This window comes from Phalacrocorax aristotelis, chromosome 3, assembly GCF_949628215.1.
Source record: "Phalacrocorax aristotelis chromosome 3, bGulAri2.1, whole genome shotgun sequence".
NCBI lineage: Eukaryota > Metazoa > Chordata > Aves > Suliformes > Phalacrocoracidae > Phalacrocorax > Phalacrocorax aristotelis.
In genome coordinates, this window is record NC_134278.1 from 89,341,142 (window position 1) to 89,359,042 (window position 17,901).

At 41.4% G+C, this 17,901-nt stretch overlaps 1 long non-coding RNA gene across 1 annotated transcript in view; it reads right to left on the reverse strand.

Moving 5' to 3' along the window:
• The window catches only part of LOC142055036 (uncharacterized), a 33,017-nt gene extending 16,540 nt beyond the window's left edge, over positions 1-16,477 (reverse strand). The window contains exon 1 of the long non-coding RNA XR_012659783.1: positions 16,361-16,477. This is a non-coding gene — a long non-coding RNA (uncharacterized LOC142055036). The remainder of the gene's footprint in view (positions 1-16,360) is intronic.
• Positions 16,478-17,901: the final 1,424 nt, after the last annotated feature.

The following is a 17,901-nucleotide window of genomic DNA, read 5'->3' on the forward strand; positions in this document are numbered from 1 at the left end:
AACAGGCCATAGTTAGTTTGGTTTTTTAATATTTGTTTTAGTCAGACATGTGGCTAGAAAGAAAATGTAGGACTTTAAAAAGGATGAAAGTTTCTGCGTTAATGTAGTATCAGACAGACTACAAAGGTCACTCAGCTGTCAAGATTTGGCCATTCCTGATTTTAGAAGACATTCTCCCTAGGAACATAATGGCTTTTAATGCAAATGGGGGCAGTGCTAAATCATTCCTTTTAACAGAAGGGGCGATTTCGGGCAAAGCAAGATATTTCAGCAGGTACAAACTTCCCTGGACAAGATGGGACGGGGGGGTAGGGGTTCAGGGAAGAAAGGGTTGCCAACTAATAGGATTCTTACCAGGAAGGAAGTTTTCAATACTTGGCATTTTTTTGTGAAGCTTTAAATCACCAAAATGAGGCGGTTACATGACAACTTAACCTGCCATTTCAGAAGATGTGTTTCCAGCCACCAGCACCACAGGGACAAGGCTGAACAGTGGAAGCAAATGTGTTCTGAAAGCACAACCCAATATTCAAAAGCACCACAAACTACCTGCTCCACTCATATTTTGGTGCAGCCCAACTCTGAGTTTTCACTGTATGAAGCTGAGTAATCCCAGCTACATTTGGTTCACCAATGCTGCAGTTTTAACATTTTCAGTTAGGCCCAAAAACTAAAAAAAAAAAAATAAAAAAAAAAATCCAGTGTTATATCTGGGAGCAGTTTTGAACCAAGCCACTATTAGTTTTGTTTTCTCTCATAGACTCATTAAGGTTGGAAAAGACCTCTAGGATCATCAAGTCCAACCATCAACCCAACACCACCATGCCTCCTAAACCATGCCCTGAAGTGACACATCTACACATCTTTTAAATACCTCCAGGAATGGCGACTCCACCACCTCTCTGGGCAGCCTGTTCCAACGTCTGACCACTCTCTCAGCAAATAAATTCTTCCTTATATCCAATCTAAACCTCCCCTGATGCAGCTTGAAGACATTTCCTCTCATTCTATAGCTAGTATCCTGGGAGAAGAGACCAACACCCTCACTACAACCTCCTTTCAGGTACTGTAGAGAGTGATAAGGTCTCCCCTCAGCCTCCTCTTCTCCAGACTAAAGAACCCCAGTTTCCTCTGTCGCTCCTCATAAGACTTTCTCTCCAGACCCTTCACCAACTTTGTTGCCCTTCTCTGGACACACTCCAGCAACTCAATGTCCTTCTTGTACTGAGGGGCCCAAAACTGAACACAATATTCAAGGTGCGGCCTCATCAGTACTGAGTACAGGGGCACAATCACTTCCCAACTCCTACTGGCCACGCTATTCCTGATACAAGCCAGGTTGCTGTTGGCCTTCTTGGCCACCTGGGCACACTGCTGGCTCATGTTCAGGCAGCTGTCATCCAACACCCCCAGGTCCTTCTCTGCCAAGCAGCTCTCCAGCCACTCTTCCACAAGCCTGTAGCATTGCATGGGGTTGTTGTGACCCAAGTGCAGGACCCGGCACTTGGCCTTGTTAGACCTCATACAGTTGGCCTCAGCCCATTGATCCAGCCTGTCCAGGTCCCTCTGCACAGCCTTCCTACCCTCGAGCAGATCAACACTCCTGCCCAACTTGATGCTGTCTGCAAACTTATTGAGGGTGCACTCGATCCCCTCATCCAGATCACTGATAAAGACATTAAACAAGACTGGCCCAACACTGAGCCCTGGGGAACTCCACTCATGACCAGCCGCCAACTGGGTTTAGCTCTGTTCACCACAACTCTCTGGGCTCGGCCATCCAGCCAGGTTTTAACCCAGTGAAGAGTACACCCGTCCAAGCCATGAGCCACCAACTTCTCTAGGAGGATGCTGTGGGAGACAGTGTTGAAATGTCTGAATTCCAACATTAAAATGCAATATTAATTGAAAAAAAAAAAAATCAATGCAGTCCTTGATAACTGCATCACAGCAAAAAGAAAGATGTCAAAAATTGCTTCCTATGCAGAGGACATTTTATTCCCCTAATTAAAATGGTATTGAGCTCCAAAGGTGGTTTTTTTTGTTTTGGTTTTTTTTTTTTTTTTTTTTTTTTCTTTTTTTTTTTCTGGACAGACCCAGAGGAGCTCTCTGGTTTCTTACCAGGGCTGAATCACCCAGCTCAGAACTGTGCTAACTGCAAACACCTTGGCCTCACACATCCTCTTGCAGTAGCACACTGCAATAAGGATGAACCTCACCAGAAGGCAGGTCACTGCTTCAACCATCCTCTCCTCCCTGCCCAGTCTTAACAGGATCCTTTTTTTCCAGAGCAACACCTTTCAAGTCAAACAGCTATTGAGCACTGCTAAAAAAGTGGCTGTGCAGGGGAGAGGCTGGGGCACCCAAGCTTTGGAAGGTCTAATCCTTATACAGGGAATAAAACTGAGACCTTCTGAAAATTCAGCAACAGCAGAAGAAAGCAACCTTCAAACAAGGAAATCTGGCAATAAGCTCAGACATTTCTTTCTGTAACATTAAGGTCAATCACGGTCTCTCATCATATCAGAGCTAAGTGGTTCATTCAGGTTCAAGTTTCTGATGATCTTGGAGTATTTAAACTGAAGAACTAAGGTTACAGCATGCAGTCATGTCAGGACAAGAAAATATGGCATTTCTTTCTTTTCTTGCTACTGCAGTGGCCAAGAAATTTTTTCCAGTATGGACTCTGGCAAAAGAAAAATAAATATGCATATGGTTTTCATCCCTACAGTTTACCTCATTGAACTCTGTAGGTATAAAGTGGATATGGCCTTATCTGTGCAACAATCACACATACACCATTCATATATGAGACTGGCCTACCAGGCCTTCGTGCAAAATCCCTCAACAACTGAGTGAGCACATTCATGGCCATTGTAACAAATATGTTGAAATAATCATTCTCTAGCCTATGACATCTTTTTCTTCACCTTTTCCTGTTTCTTTTATTTCCCCCTTCAGTTTTATCCCGGTCTCAATTTTTCCAGTGTGGAAGACCACAACCTTAGCCTAGCCCTGGACAACCAGTAAGCCATGTGTTCATCTGATGCACCTTCTAATTTCCAGCTTTACTATCCTGTTTAAATTTCAGTACTTGAACAATGTAACTTAAGAGATTTTAAGACACACTTCTGCTCAAGAAGGGAAAAAAAAACCACAAGACCACCACCATCTTTTACAAAAATGGAATTCATCAACCTATGATAAACCTTGCCAGCAGCTTGAAAGGGAAGTTTACACACACTAAAGTACGTATCTGTCCAAATGTACACACAGCCATCAGCAGACAAGACAATAAAAGAGCCAAGTACCTTGCACTGAAGTATTTGCATGGTTGTTTTAACAGGTGATGCTCCCTATTATAATTTTCTTACCAAAATAAAGGATAGATTCTAGACTTTGCTCAATGCTCCTTTTAAATATGTGTTTTATCAATTTTATTAATGGCTCTACATTTTTCTGGTTTTGAACTGCTGAAATTAGTCTTTTACCCCTGCCATACTCCAAGCAAATTCAGGCCTTACAGACAAAAGCCTTGCCACTGGTTGCTGCATAGACAGCAGCAGAGTTGCAAATCCTCTTTGGGCTTTTGTATTCTGCCTTGGGACCAAGCTGCAGATGTCCAGAGCTCATGTGCATGAGGCATTACTGCTTGCACTAACACTCTCACAGACTGGAACAAATACATTCTTTGTGAAATTGGTACAAAAGATGGGACATGTAATCCATACTTACCATTGGTTTACATGCATTCTGCACCCTAAAGCAGCTTGTTGTTTGTGTTTGTAAAAAGCTTGTTTTACAGGTCTGGCTCAGCTATCTGTTGCAATCAGACACCAGCCTGCACTGCCAGTACTGGGCTTTGGATTCCCCACGCCTGGTCAGGTCTCTGAACCCAAGCAAGGTTCAGGCACTGTCAGCCTGACCTCCCTGGCACAGACAGTCATTGTTTAGGATCCTTATTTTGAGGTGCTGGATCTACAGCCTACCTATTATAAGCTAGAAGCATCCTGTCAAATCCCCAGTTGCATAGACGTGTGCTCCAGAGAGCAATATTCTCATCAGATATCTTGCTTTAGGGTTTAACTCTTCAGGAGCTTGCTGAAAAGAAATATCTTAGCAATACACTCCACTCAGAAACAAAGCAGTGGAGTCAGGAACCTGGGCAAGAAATACCAGATGCTGATCTGTCCCCTTCAGTGTCCATAATGCATAGTCTTTTGGGTTGCTCGCAGTGTCCTGTGAGTACCTTTCAACACCCCACTTCATTTTCTGACTCAGAGTCAAGCCTCTGGCCAAGTAGCTTGGCCTGTCTTCCCCACCAGACAGCCCCCTATGCAAGACGTACAGTATAGCTAACAGTCAAAATAACTATGGTAAAATACACTGGAGCTGGCAGACTGAAGTAGGCAGTAAGATATATATTAATTTATCACAGCTTGTAACACAAAACAGTAAAAACCCAGAGCTTCATGATGTGGCCTATATGCCCCCCTTGTGCATGTAAGTCTCATTAAACTTAATGGGAGCTGTGTGCCCATCATATGGGGAGTATAAACTCCGAACAGTGAAATGCACCATATGTTTCTCTATCAGAAAAAACACCAACACAGAAAGCAATTGATACTACCTTTCATCCTTCTGGGAAGCCATACCTGACGGGACACTGACAGCTGGACACAGGGCCTGAACTCCTTTTTATACAGTGAAAACACCTCCTTATACAATGATTGACAAGATCAAGTGAGATGCAGATGGCTTACATTTCCTGAAAAACCTCCAGGAGTTTGCTATAATTCAGAAAAAGAAGAGATGGGGAAGCCTTTGATGTTGGACCTCCTTTTTCACCCTCATTTTTACCTCCTGCCCAAGAATCCCATATCCTCCAATTTTTGCACCAAAACCCAGAAAGCGTTGCATACTCAAAGCCATTTTCACTCTGGTAGGAAAAATTAAAAAGAAAAGTCACAAGCCATGTGAAGCATAAAGTGTGGAGTTCTACCTGCTACTGACATGCCTCTGCTGATAAAAGGAAAAGCTCAACTTTCAGAGAGAGCAGAACCTCCAATTCTCAGTGCTCGTAAAATGGGGAGTTCAGAAGAGTCAGTGGTGAACCACTTTCTTGGAACTTTGGGAGTTTTTAAGCCCATTTAAGCTACAGCATCACTGAATCAAGGATGCTGACTCAGCATTAGCCACATGACTTACAGCCAGGATCTTGGGCAGAAAACCTGCTGGGAAAACATCTGCTGATTACTTCCAAGACCTGAGATGCAAACTATGAGATGAATCTTTGGCCTCCAAAAAGGTCACTAGATATTTGCAACACACAGCAGCTCTGCCTGCGCCTTCCTTGGTTTTCTGTTTCTTTACGACACACAGACTCCTACAGAATACAAAACATTCTCATTGTCTTGCAGCCTCTTGGAGAGTGTTTTCTGCAGACATTGCAATGAATAGAGCTAAGTGGTATTAAATAAGTGTGAGAGAAGCTGGAAAGACACCAGGCATGATAGAGAAACTCAGAGCTCGTTGCAGAGTTTGGGGAATAATTCTGTCAATTGCTACTTTGCGGAACACTGGGTATTTGGGCAGCATTTCATTATTATTTTCATGTTTGTCAGACGTACTGCTCAGCACTCTGCTGACTTGTCAAATGAGTGGAAAAATACTAAGTGGACAATAAGCAACCTCAAATAAGTATTAAGCCTTCTCCTTCTTTCAAAAAAAGAATAGAGAAATAGTTTGATCAGGAAATAAATAGTTTGACCAGGCCTTAGGCCAGCTTCTAAGTCTGATAAATAGCTTTCTCATCCTCATCCTGTCAACCAGACACAGTGATCTCGAACCAATCTAGTAGGACAATTCACAGAAAATTTAACACCATTCTGGGCATATAAAATAACTCTCTCTTGCATAGAGCACTGGGAAGAAACCAGTATTTTATCTCTGAGCACATGTACTACATGAAAATGACGTTTTGAGTTTATTCTACAGGCAATATGGGAAACTCCATGTTTTTGTGCTGCATGCATAACATACAAAGTCTTCTGTACAACATCAGGGTTTGGTGCAGACCTTACTAAACAAGGTATTGGCAGTCAACACTTGCCACATTCCCGCATCAGTCGCAAACGTTGGCACAGAAGTAGTCTGCAGAATTGCATCCCCCTCTCCATTTTCCCTCCTTGTAGGCAGTCTTGCACACAGCCACACAAGTCAGTGGCAACAAGTGTAGAAGCCAAAGTTATCCGTTTCATGCTTTACCCTTGAACTTATTACAGTCAACTACTTGTTTTTAGGAGGTAAAAGGAGACAAGCTTTCCCCTTCAACTATCTGTTCTCTCATCAAGGAGTCGTCTTTGCTCTTCTCTAGGAGCTGGGCTTATAGTGATTTAACTGGAAATCAGGAATGAGCCTGATGATCCTTTGCTGGATCAAACCTTCGATATCTCATTACAGTAGCCAGCCAGTACATGCACCTTCTTTGCCTTAAGCAGGACCCTCTCAGATGCATCCAGTGAATCAAAAGAATCTGCCATACCTCCTTCGTGGCAGGGGCAGAGTACAGCATGGAGTGGGTGAAGAGCATAGTTCTGGGGCTCTAACACAGATGTAACTTATTTTAGAAGTGCCTACAGAAGTTTCCAGAGCTGATGGAATGCCCTGTGCCATTATAAGGAGGCAGGTCAAACCCGCAAACCAAGCTGGTGATTTTTCATTTCATCTCAGCTTTACCATGATTTGATTTATTATGATCTATTTTTTCCTTCTTCTGCTGGAGCTAGAATTGGTCTCCTTAACCACAGCAATCACCTGCCCACGGGGCAGGGGGGCAGACACTGTCTCTAGGGAACATAGCTGAGACAAGCCTACTTACGTCTGGGGTAAAAAACCAGTTTCATAAATTTAAAACAACATGCACAAGGTAGAAGTGTGACTGCACTTTTTCCACGTAAATAATGTCATACTTGTGAGGAGGGGGCCTTCAGTGATATTTCATGAATGGGCTCATTATGTTGCACCTGACCTACAGACATTTCAATTGCCTTTTTGTTTTATTATTTTTCTTATTTATTTTTGCTTAACAAGTTGTATATAATCAAATGCTTTATAATGCTAAATCTTGTTAAGACATTGCACTTTGCAGAGGCATAATGTCAGTAAGTTTAATCAATCTGTAATTTTTGTACAGGAAGATCCCACTGTGACATTTAAGCATTGAGTGATGCTCCAAGGAGGAAAGAAGGGCTCTATCCACAGATATTTTCAGAGCCCCACATAGTCAGAGTGTTCAGAATAATTTAAGGTTTGCTTTTATTATCATCATCATATTTTTACAAATAGAAAAGTAAGAATAGCATTAGCAGGAGTGGGCCAGTCTCCAGACAGAGGCCCTGTGGAAGAATTTGCACAGAGTCTACGTTAGCTCAGATTCGTATCGGCCTCCAAGAAAAACATTCAGGAGAAACATTAAATCCTCTGAAGGGAAATATTAACAGATAGTCATGAATGGAAACTGATTATTAATTATTTCTCTCTCTCTTTCCCTCTGTTTTATATTTTTAGTTTAAAATGTCATGTAAAGCCTGACATTGATAAAAATGGCAGGAAATGTTCCTTGCTCAATTAAATTACCACAAAGACCAGCTTAACATCTGCTTGGCAAACCCTTCATAAATGCATGGCATTAATATTTAATAAAAATATCTATAGCTTCAGTTGGTACTGGAGACATTTCACACTTTGCTCACACATGGTGTTTCATATAATTATTCTCTAAAGGCTGTCACTTTAGTCCTTTAGCAAAATAAAAGCTCCAAGGATGATTTAATATAGAAAGTGTATCTTCTAGGACATAGTCTTCCCTCCAGGAGGCCATTTCTACTGACTTTTACATTATAAGGGAGAAGCACAGAAAGGAGAAAGCAGAGCCAAACTAGAGGAGAATAAAAGACAGACCTTAATGCTGTTGTCAGTACAGTCTGAGTAAAGTCAGAGTTGGTAGGTTCAAATCATACTCTACAAAAAGCAGAGCTCATACAGAGCAAAAAGGTGGGAGTGATTCCTTACCACTGTTTAGTCAAAACATAACACCTACTTGCAGGGAGTTGCACCTAAAACCTGATCACTTAATCTACTCCATTTACATGACTTATTCCCACACCGACACACACAAAGCCACTGCACAGCGGCTGTACTACTGCAAAGATACCCAAATCCTTCATTTCCAGCAGCCAGAGCCTTCCAGCACCTGAAATCTGCAAAACTTCCTAATCCCAGAGACTATCCTATAGCAAGGTCAAGCTGAAGCCAGATGCTCAAAGCAGGTGAGAAAATGGTAGCATTACCTACACAGCCCAGTCCCAGCTTGTGGGATCTGAGTGCAGAGACCCGCTGGTCAGGCCCACCTCAGGGAGCCAGCAGCAGGCCCTTAGGATTGCCAGAGCTGGAGAATATCCTTGCAAAGTTATCTGGCATCAAAGAATATGTGATTCTGTGAAAACACATAAAGCATGAGCAGGGGACACAGGACGCTGGCCAGTATGGCATGCCCTGTTTATATGCCAGTCTGCCTTAGATATCTGCTTTCAGGATAAGGCTCGTGCCCAAGCAATTCAAGAAGACAATACCATTTTCTTGCCTAACAGCTACACACACCTAAATCCTGCCCTGCTGTTTTCCATCCCACTATTGCTCCCCCAAAGTAGCTCTCCACATAGGTGGTCACTATCCTTAGATACTATGTGGAGGGGAAAGAAGGCAAGTATGCAGAGACTCTGTTTTATTCTTCAGCTTGAAAGTGCACCTGGGTAACGCATCACACAAAAGGCCAGACACAGCACTACTAAACAGAGATAAACCTTTCTGAATCACAGTCTGAAAGGTATCTTGTCCATTTCCATACCTTTCCAGATGCTCTGATATCAGCCTAATGAATGTAGAATTAAAACCCACTTTGAATGAGACAGATACCAGTATTGTATTAGAAGTTGTTGGTATACATTTGAAATTCAAAAAAGTTCTGGAGAAACAAACAAACCAACCCACCAACCAACCGACCCACAACGCTTGCCTGCCATGATCTCAGATATATGGGGCATTCCCTAAAGAAGTCTTGATCAATAGATATATGCTGTCTTGTAGTGGTTTGTCGGCAATGAAAGCAAAAAACAAGTACCTAGATTTAAAACAAAACAAGCTGCACACACAGAGCGTCTCCTGCCTCAGGAGACTTCACTCAACTTCAGGGAGAGCAGCAGCTTTATTAATTTGTGGCTGCCTACAAAGGTGAACAAAAACGACAGCATCAAATCACTTCCAGCAACAACATGCATCTGAAATTATAGCTGCTCTCATGGCACATTTCAGTGCTTAGCCAAGACTCAGCTACATTAGTTTTAGACTGAAAGATCTGTTTCAGAAAACAAATGTGCCCCCACCACCACCATTGCAGACTGTCCCTGGCACAGGACAGGCCTCCCTGGGTGTTGAGGAAGGGGTATGATTGAGTTCGCACTCACCTTGTTCAGAGACTCAAGTGCATTTGGTAGAGCGCACTCAAAAAAAATCACTGACCAATGAAATTGAGCTGGTGTTCAAGGACCTCTCTTGCAGGATTGATGTAGATAGAATTTAACCTGGCAAAAGGATAAGGGTGAAGACATATCACAGTACCTTCCAGGATGTACTCATCATTATTCCATAACTACTTAATGCTACAGTAGAATACAGTACTTATAATAATCAGTAGACAGATTACTTGGGGTGTTTGTGTGAAGCACCTCCAACTATTAACACTTCTCATCTCTTGCCAGAAAGGGGAGAGTAAGAAAGGAATTTCCTTAGACACCAGAAATGGAGAACCTTCATCTTAAGTCAAGCCTTGGATTCTTCCTCCCAAAGAAGAAAGGTGTTTTTTCCCTGTGAATGGGAAAGATTTTTTTATCAGATGGCTCAAGGAAGTATAAGTAACTAGAAGTGATGGGATGAAACTGAGCACAGGGGTGGGGCGAAGAGATGGCTATCTGGAAACATTTAGCAAAAGTGGGTATATTAGGCTGTGGAATAATCTCCCAAGGGAAACAGCTGAGCCTTATTAAGTCTTTCTGAAACTACCTAGACAAAGGATGAAAAAAAAATGACAGTATGGTACCGTCCCCCATCTGCAAGGAACCGAAAAGATGGTTTTCAGTAAGCCTCTCCCACCACTAATATTGATAGCCCCTATTTTGCTGAGCTCTCTGTTGGCAGAAAATGAGTTCAACTTGAGAGTTTGCGGCTGGTGGGTAGGGGACAGCCCTATGAACCCCATGATTAAATGATCTGGCAGTCTGGAAGACTGAAACTCTCTTCGTCACATTGCCCAGATGGGGATACAGACTGCAAGGCAACAAATAGGTTTCACTGAACATGTGCAATCTTTGCTATGAGTAAAGGGTCAAGAAGCTGAGACAGAGTTCAAAGAGCAATATGAAAGAATAATGTATTTGAGAGTGTTTGTGTCCGCTTTGAGTGACTCAATCATTTAGTAATAAGTATGGACTTTACTGCCCTACAGAGTTCAAAAGCAATTAAAAAGGCTTATCAGATGGGAGCTTACCCTAAGGATCTGTGTAATTATGAAAACATCACCATAAAATCCACCAAGGAGTAACACAAAACTTAGATAAGCTTTAATGGCATAAAAGTTACAGGCTACGTCCTTGACCCAAACAGATCAACAGAGCTTTCTCCAGTCAGTGGAACCACTAGGATTTACATCATTAAAAATCTGACTCCAGCTCTGGAGCCGACTCTGGCAATACAATAGCCTTTGTGATCTGAACATAACAGAGCTGTCCTCAATGTACTTCTTAGTATCTCCCTTTGACAATAATATTAACTTTTTTTTAAGAGAGACATCTGCTCAAAACAAAGCTGTGAATTCTGTGAAGTCTGAATTGACTTTTTATGGGATGTGCAGTTCAAAATTTATGCTTCCATCTTATATTCCTTCATAGTTATCTGCCAATACCCAACACTGAATGCACGATTACATGAACCTTTGGGTCTGACTCAGTATGATCAGTCTTTTCTTAATTATGACCACTTCCTGGCACTGAACAGTCTAATCCTTGGTCAGTATTTAATGTAGATTTGCAATGAAGAAAAGACAGCGACGAACACCTGTGAAACATGCTGAAAATACATCCTAAATCCACACTTCACATCCTAAAAAGCAGCTTGCCATGTTAAAGCACGGTTTTATGAAAAATAGTTATGATCACTGAATTATAGGAATGGTAGCACATTGCGTACATTAATTTTGTTCACTATTTCTCTAGAGAACCTTCAACAGGGAGACAACTTACAACAATCCCTGTTCATTAAAACAGCATTTTATAAAACTGAGAGCCTAGCTCAGGCTTACGGCTATTTTTCACTCGCCCTTTCTGTTTCCCCAACTGCACTTCCAATGTTTTGCATATGGCTACATCAAAGCTAAGCATAAATAAAAGTTAACATCCAAAGAGCTATTATAATAGTGCACTCATAAAGTGCACATAAATAAAAAGTGACCTTTTGTTTAAAGCTTATGATTTCAGCTCTGCAACTTTAAGATAAATTAAAAAAAAAAATCTCAACTAAGTTGTGTTAAAACAGAAACTGGTAGGAAAATGTCCACAGCTGGGGCTGCAGCACAGTAGGGCTGCAACCTCTGCAGGCAGTCTCAGGCATGCGTGCAGGAAAGGACAAGGTATAGGCAGAGCATCTGCGCAGATCTGTGTAGGCGGGGGGCTGGGACAGACTAGTTCTCCTTCCCTCACTCCACTGATCAAATCAGAATCTCTTTCTTTCTTGTCTGATGAGGAGCAGGGCTGGCCCATGGCTTTCAGCAGCCCTAACAAGATTAGGCATAGATCCACAGACATTACTGCAAAGGTCGTGTACCTCCTTTGCTTAAGACAATAATTTTGGTGCTTTAAGTGACTGCTTTTTCTTGAAAGTTGGCTTAAATGTATTGAGTTCCACAGGGATGCTGGATAGTGCTAGTTTTCCAAAGATGGGGTCAGTTTTGGCAAAGCAAATGGTGACAGAGCCTCCAATTCAATGTTTTGCAACTCAGCTTATTCTCTCCATACAGATTATTCAAACTTTGGTCTTACCTGCTCCAAACTCATCCAAATCACTCAAGATTATTCTTAAGTGGTGTCTGGCACAAACTGAAAAAATTACTGGAGAGCTATTGCCAACTCTAGGGAGGGTAAAAACCACAGCATTTGCGTGTTAACTTCACTTTGTATTTAGTCCGCCTGAAAGATTTGAATCAGTCACTCTCTACATCACTGTCAAAATACTGTGCACCATCGTAACTTCAACCATGTTCTCACTGTTTTCAGATAGTTAGCAGAGTCTAGGAAAACGATATGCAGCATAACATGCTCTATTGGACAACTTCCCCACTAATATGCTTCTCCCCTTCAAATTTTCCCTGCCCTCCTGAAAATAGTAATATGCTATTCATGTTCACTTCCTCACCTTCCCCGTCTGGTAGCTTTTCAGTGTCTGACAACAAGCTGTTTTGCAAGGCATACTTGGAGAGAAAGTACACACTATTATTATTCAGTCAAAGTATTATCCTGCTCTCCCTGCCGGTGAGAGGAACAACAAAAAAAAATCCCTTTCAAAATGTCAAGCATCACACACTTGCAAACAAGTTGCAGTAAAACTGCAGCACAGCAGCAAGACACTAATGATACTACTGCTGCTTTTCCCACACCCCTCACTGCAGAGGGGCACGGAGAAAAGAACAGACGCAAGCAGCAACGCATGATGTGCAGAGGGGCAGAGACCTGTACACTCGGGAGAGGTGCTGTATAAAATGTGCTAATGTGTAATAGCAGAGCATATTGAAATGATAAAGACAGGACTGTCTGGGGCATCGTGCTTCTGTTTCTAATGATTATGGATTCTGCAGAAATGCTAATGTTTGCACTAAAGGCCCTCTCAGCAATATTTTGCAGCCTGAATAACTCTTTATTTTGAATTGTTTAATTAGTTAATGAGGTTGGGGAGAAGTCCATCTTAGGGATCATTAGTTAAGACTTTAAAACATGGAGATTGAAGACAATTACTGTCTGAGGGAGTAGCGAAACTTCCCCACTTGTCAGCCAAACACATAATTACACCAAGTGCACGAGCTGCACCAGCAATTTGCTGGTCTCGACGTCCAGTCCTGGGCCAGGTAGGGTGCAGTTACATAACCTGAGACAGTTGCTTGTGACTTCTTACATGAGTCCCCCCTATCCAAATCCACGGCACAGTGACAACACACAGGGAAACAGCATACCTCAGCAAGTAGATCTGATGAGCATGTTTCCTCTCTCAATGACCCCAAAAAGTCAATCTCCGTAAAGGTGTTTAATCATTACAATAGGTATGACATGCCTAAGATTCAAGCACATTTTTAACCACAGGAAATGTAATATTGCACTGACAGAGAGATACAAAAATTGGGTGAGAAAATTCAGATTAGTTAAGCGCAGAGTTTAATTTCACTTGATAATACAACTAACAGAAGTAATAAATAAATAAATAACATTTTTTAAAGGATGGTTTCCATTTCTATTGTCCACCCAGAACAATTTTTCCATTAAGGCACTATAACAACATGCCAGTTTTGTGAAGAGGGAAGGAAGGTAGAGGCAGAGAGGTGAATAACTCCAAAACACAAAGGTAAGCTATCCAAGTGCGAGGTGTATCTAAACAAATGGCTATTTAGTCCTTAGGGATCTGTGTGGAGTCTATGCTTCAAGCCAAGCTGTTTATAACCTGTAGCACTTCTTAATTATTAACTTTTTATAAACTATTTACAAGCAGAACTTTAATATCAAGTGCAAATCTAAAGCCCATTACAGGAACAAATGTACTGTTCCAGGAGACCAGTTACTGTAAGAGTTTAATATAATATGAATCTGCAGTTTTTCTAAAGCAGCTAGTTCTAATAAAGTCTGTACTTACACACATAAACACACACAACCAGTTTGCTTTTGCTACCATCAGCTACAACCACTCAGTGGTGTGTACTGAATTATGACACACTGTTTGTATGAACAGAGACACACATGCACAGGTAGGTCTCTTAAGAGAATAGACGGATAGGCCACATACTGTATGACGGACAACATAAGAAACGGGAGTTAACTAAACTCTGCTACTGTAAGGGCTGGGTAAGTATGAATGGTACTCAGCCAAAAACTCCAGTGAAAACACAATGAAGCTCAGCTGGAAACAGACCCAAGAAAAAGAAGAAAGTGATCGGGGAAGAAAAATACTCACAGAGCAGCTTGAAAAGAGCATTGCTAACATCAGGGTTCTTGAACAGCAAAACTGTAATAAGACTCAACACTGGGATTTCATTCAATTTTTTGTTTTCTCAAAACAGAGCTGATGGGGGAAATAGGCTTTTGTCTAAGCCAGAACATAAAACTATTGCAGTGAAGGTCAAAGAAGGAACTAACAACTGCTTGTCACCTCTGTTTTGCTTAAGTGAGCTTACTGCATGCTGAAGCTCATGTAAAAGTCTATTCTTCCTTCTTTTGAAAGTCTCATCCTTATTTTGTTACCTAACTGAGCTCTAAAAGCCTCACCATGAACGTGTCTTCAGAGATTCAGAAAAATCTGGCCCCAGACTACCATTCTTCCACTCCAGCTAAGATGCATTTCACACAGAATCAAGAAAGTTTTAAACTTCATAGGCAAAACTATGTTTCTGGAAATAATGTTCATATTAAGCTGCTTTTTTGTCTCTTTCACTCTCAATTCTACTCTGTGTAGCTTAGAGAAACCTCAAACTTATCCCAGCTTTCATATCTTCATACCTCCAGCTGTGGCCCCTGGTGTCTTTACTCCAATTCCTAAATTTCCTTTCTGGCCCATGATGTAATTTCTTATGCTACCAGTTCTTCCCAGAAAGCTGCTTCTTTAATAAAGTGGCTAAGGGCAATACCTTTGCAGTGCTGAAACAAATCAGTAAATAGAGTTGTTCAGTTTTGGTTTTTTCTCTCTTCAGGTTTCAGTAACCTTTCAGGAACATACCTCCTTGCAGACCACTAGTAGAGGAAACAGCTAAGTAGTAAAATGCCAGTTCATTATACCTGTGGGGATAAGAAGATGCAACGACTGCTACATGGCAAATAATTATCTTAATATTATAGTAAAAGAGTCAGAAGAAACAAAAGTATTTCTTGAGTTTTCAACACCACCAGAAAAATCCCCCTATGGTACTTACCTTAAGAGTTGGGGTGCTATACCAAAATAAAGTTTACCTGCAGGCTAGTTGGAGGCAATATCAACTAGCCTTGTTCACACCAAAGTATATTTTGGTTACAGCCACCTGAAATAAGGCTATTAGCGAATGGAGTTTTTACTCAAAATTAAAACTTGAAGTAAATTCAACCCTGAAAGTATATTTTCCATATGTGCCTTTTTTCTGTAGCTGCTTCATGCTCTTGTTTTGTTCTCTGGATCAAGATACAATGATCTGGCTCATACAGGCTTCTACTTGGTTTTGATGTAAGTTTGGTAAGTATCCTCAATCAGAAAGAAAGCTCATACATAGACATGAACATAGTTCTCCTAAAGAAACACTTTTAACTACTATAGCTTTGGTCAATATTAACAACTATGGTTTTAAACAAACAGAAAAACAAACCAAAACCCAAAAAGCCTTGCTCTGTCCCCACAACTTCCTTGTAATAAGTAGAACATACTTGATTTCCTGTAACAGCAAACTGCAGCACCTCAAGCACAACACAGTAGAAAACGAACAACCCATTTAGTTGAAAAGTTTCAGGTAGTTTATAACACAGAAACCAAAAATCCTGTTTACATTTTAACAACATCATTATACTTTCAATGACATTTGAGCCTGGGCATTTAGATCAGCACAGTGAGCTCATTAGGTAGCTTGAGTAACTGTACCTACAGAGAAAATGTTACGGGATTTGGGATAAAACCTATTAAATTACTGCAATCCTTCTACAGTTTTCATTCAATTCTGGATGAAGCATTTTGTCTTCCACAGAGCAAACCACAAAACTTTTACAAAACAAGCTTCTGCATTTTTCAGAAGACTATTTTTCCAACAAACTGTCAGGTAGCACTGTGTGAACCATTCATTTTCAATTTGGCAGCTGAATGAAAACAAGAAAAAAAGAAAAACCCCTTTACTTCAAGCTGAACTGAATTTGAATGGGTTTAATTTTTATCTCATTGAGCCAACAAAGCTCAGACTTCAAAAAAACCCACACCCTTTCACTTGACACAGACATTTCCACTGATAGAATGTAATTCATACATAAAGACAGAGACTTACCACTTATTTTGCAGTCCAGGGCAGCCAGCCATAGAGAAGGTGGAGGGTCACAGTTCCACTTTCACCCATGGAGACTGCAGTCCATCCTTTACTTCTCCACATGCACAATGTATCATGGTGAAACACCTACAGGTAGAAATATTGTTCTCACTTTCCTCAAATGATACTATCAATGACAATATTATAGCTCAAAACCTAAGTATTTCCTAGAGCAGGGCCTAGAAACAGGCTCTCCTACATGCCTAACTTCCATGCACCCACAAAAGTCCTCCTTCTCTTTAGAAAAGCAGATTTTTTTTTAATACAAGTGAAACCCCCACAAGAAAAGAGCGAGACCCTGGCCCAGCTTGGGGACTGCTGTGGGACTGCACCCTGGTGGGGCAGCCACTGCCTGGTCCCTGCTCTGCTCACAGCCCCCTACTTCGGTGCAGCAGCCTGTGCCATAGCTTTCCCCAAACTGGGTGCCACGGGGCCAAGCCCCACAGCTCTCCTGGCCAAGCAGGGTAAGCCCCACAGCTCCTCCAAGCCATGGGGCCAGCCTTCCATCTCTGCTGGAGCCTGCCCCACAGCTCTGGGTGAACTGCCAGACCCTGCAGGAGAGCATGGCCTGTGAAGGAGAAAAGAGTTGTTGACACCATCATGGAAAATTAAGTTACAATAACTTATGCCAGAACATTTTAAGAGCAAAGAAAAAAAACAGCTATTTTAAGTCTTCCACTCTACAGAGGTTATATTCAGCAAGTTGCCTCTTTTTAATTTGATTAGGAAAGTTTAAAAGGTCGCCACAGACCACAGAATATTTGCAACCTGGAAATGAGTCGGCTTTCAGAGCATGGGGTTGAAACGCCTTGCTGAAGCAGCCTGTCCTTCTTGCACCTAAGACATCGAAACTATAGGCTGACACATGGAGTTTTACGTCTGCAAAGCATTTTCTGAGCTAGCGTAATTATATTTGAAGCTGTAGCATGATATAAACTGCTTTTAAGCCCCATAAAAAACTTGTGGTGGTCTGCACAACAAACCTGTCTAGTGCTACAGCTAGGTATTAGTAATGAAAAAATGTTTTGTTTTAACCTTTCCCATCAAATACTCAGAAATTTAATCAAAATCACCCACTTTTTTCCATATGCATTTTTAATCTCGAGGACATGTCACAGGGAAAAATTTGCTGCTACAAATTTCAACTAGTCCTGGTAAAGAGCTATTTCTCTAGGAACAAGGGCCCTAACAGTGCTGAAAAAAATACCTAAATATAGCACATGCAATAGTGAAATTTGCTCCTATTACTTCAGACTCCTGGGATTGAGACACCAGGTTAGTCATAAATGCTCTCTGACATTAAGTTTTCCAAAGATACCAAAGGTTTGACTAGTAAACCATAAATTTATGAACACCAGAAAAGTCAGCAGGCAAAACTGAACCTTTAGGTTAGTGGAGGCAAGTCCAGTGATATCATTTTATTAGCCCCATACTACTTCACAGCTCAGAAAGCAATGAGCATCCAAACTAAAGCAGTATCTCCACATCAGATACAATTTTGT